Source organism: Cyprinodon variegatus, unplaced genomic scaffold (genome assembly GCF_000732505.1).
Source record: "Cyprinodon variegatus isolate N-32 unplaced genomic scaffold, C_variegatus-1.0 Scaffold153, whole genome shotgun sequence".
NCBI classification, from domain to species: Eukaryota; Metazoa; Chordata; class Actinopteri; order Cyprinodontiformes; family Cyprinodontidae; genus Cyprinodon; species Cyprinodon variegatus.
This window is the reverse complement of record NW_015150606.1, coordinates 1,334,243-1,336,085: the sequence shown is the minus strand read 5'-3', so window position 1 is coordinate 1,336,085 and position 1,843 is coordinate 1,334,243.

Sequence of the window (1,843 nt, the reverse complement as noted above, 5' to 3'; positions counted from 1 at the left end):
AGTAAATATGTTGATACACACAGTCTGAGGTGTCTTGAAGGTGAATTGACTTTTGTTGTGTTTTATACTATTAATTCACAAAAATAATAATAGCTGTAAATGTATCAAAATATTTGATCAAAATAATTTTGTATTTCTTACCTTTGAACTGTGTCAAAAAGTTCAATTTAGACCTTAAACCTGTTTATTTCTTTTCTTATTTAATTGTTATATTTCTAAACAGAAATAACCTCTGGAAACCCTCATCGGTTGGTGGTTTCTTTAGCCTCCATAGGTCCATTCAAGACCTTGCTTTGGTTTAAAATTAGCATATTGACCCAAGAACAAAAGTAAAGGTCATTATGAAGATAATCTAGTAAGAGTCATTGTCCTCAGAGAAACAACTCTTTTATCACATGAGCTGAAGAGCCGCTCATAGAGGAAGAAGCCATAATAGAAAACCAGCATAAAAAGCTAGAGCACATCTAAGAAAAGGTAAAAAAAATCCTATTTTCTGGAGGTGTGTTTAGTGAAACTGAAGTATTTGTCCCAAAGAATGCTGCTAAACTTCATGGAAGAGAGAAATCTTCTGAGCTTGAAAGCATTGTCCCATTTAAGAAGTATCGATGCATGTCACAAATAATGGTATCATCAGCAAAGAGTTTCATGCGGAATGGAACCATCATCCCAACATATAAGCCAGCAATCCAAGTTGTTACGAGGAAAAAATAAGATTTCATATAAACTACACATTGTGGAAGGATACTCAAAATGTTTGGCCGAAGTCATCCAATTGAAAATGCTTCAATCAAATAGAAATCCCATAAATCTGTTGAAATGTTGGATTTTTAGGGTAGAGTTTCTCTGCCTTGCAGCCTAAAGAAACAGTTAATTGTTTTTAGCTTGGGAGCACTTCTGATAAATGGACAATATCTGGGTAAATCTTTGTTTTTGATATATTGTACATCACAAATAGATAGAAACTGGTCAGTGTTTGCTTTTAAATCGCCATCTATCTGCTCTTTATGATCGTTTCCTTACACATCTTTGGTTTAGCTTCCCATCACAAGGTTCTGCTTCTTGCACCGGTATTTCCGCTGGTGCTAATACACTAAAAAATGCTTTGCTTTTTGAACCCTGGCTAACATATTGCTTCCCTAGCCAAATTTACAGCCAACAGTCCAGTTCTAATGACTGCCGCCAGTAACAGATTATTGACTTTTGTACGCAATAACACTAACAGCATCCCTTACGATGCTGATGAGATTGCTGGAGACAAAATAGTGCTGCTCCCATCTGATAAATTAGCTTGGTTTTACAAAGCAGGGAAAAACATGAGCCGTGAACACAGTCATGATGTAGATATTTGTTAAATAATGAAAAAAAGAAGGTATTTGTGTGTAGATCCTCCTGCCAACTGGATGACTGAGCATCATTAGGCCTGAACACAGAGGATGGCTGATGATCACAGCGGGAAAGTGCAGACTGCAGGTCTCCAGGGGTTAAAAAGCAGCAAAAACAGCAGATTATTAAAAATAATAAGACTATCCTCTGCCTGGCTCTAATGAGAGCCCTAGCAAGGCTGAAAGAGGTAATACTTCAGCTGATGAGGGACCTGAGCTCGTCTTCTTCGTTTACCGAGCAGGCCCAGTTTTGTTAGAAATGGGGGGGTGGGGGCTAATTATTTGTTTGTGTCTGGGCAAGGATTTCAGGAAGGCCTGGTAGCGAGATCAAAAAACTCCTGGGAGTCAATTACCCCTCCATCGTCTTGATGTTTGTTCTGACTCAGTACACAGCTGACATCATTACAGAGCAAAATAAATAAAAAATCCTTCTGAAATTAGCACTCATTTAGCCAGATTAG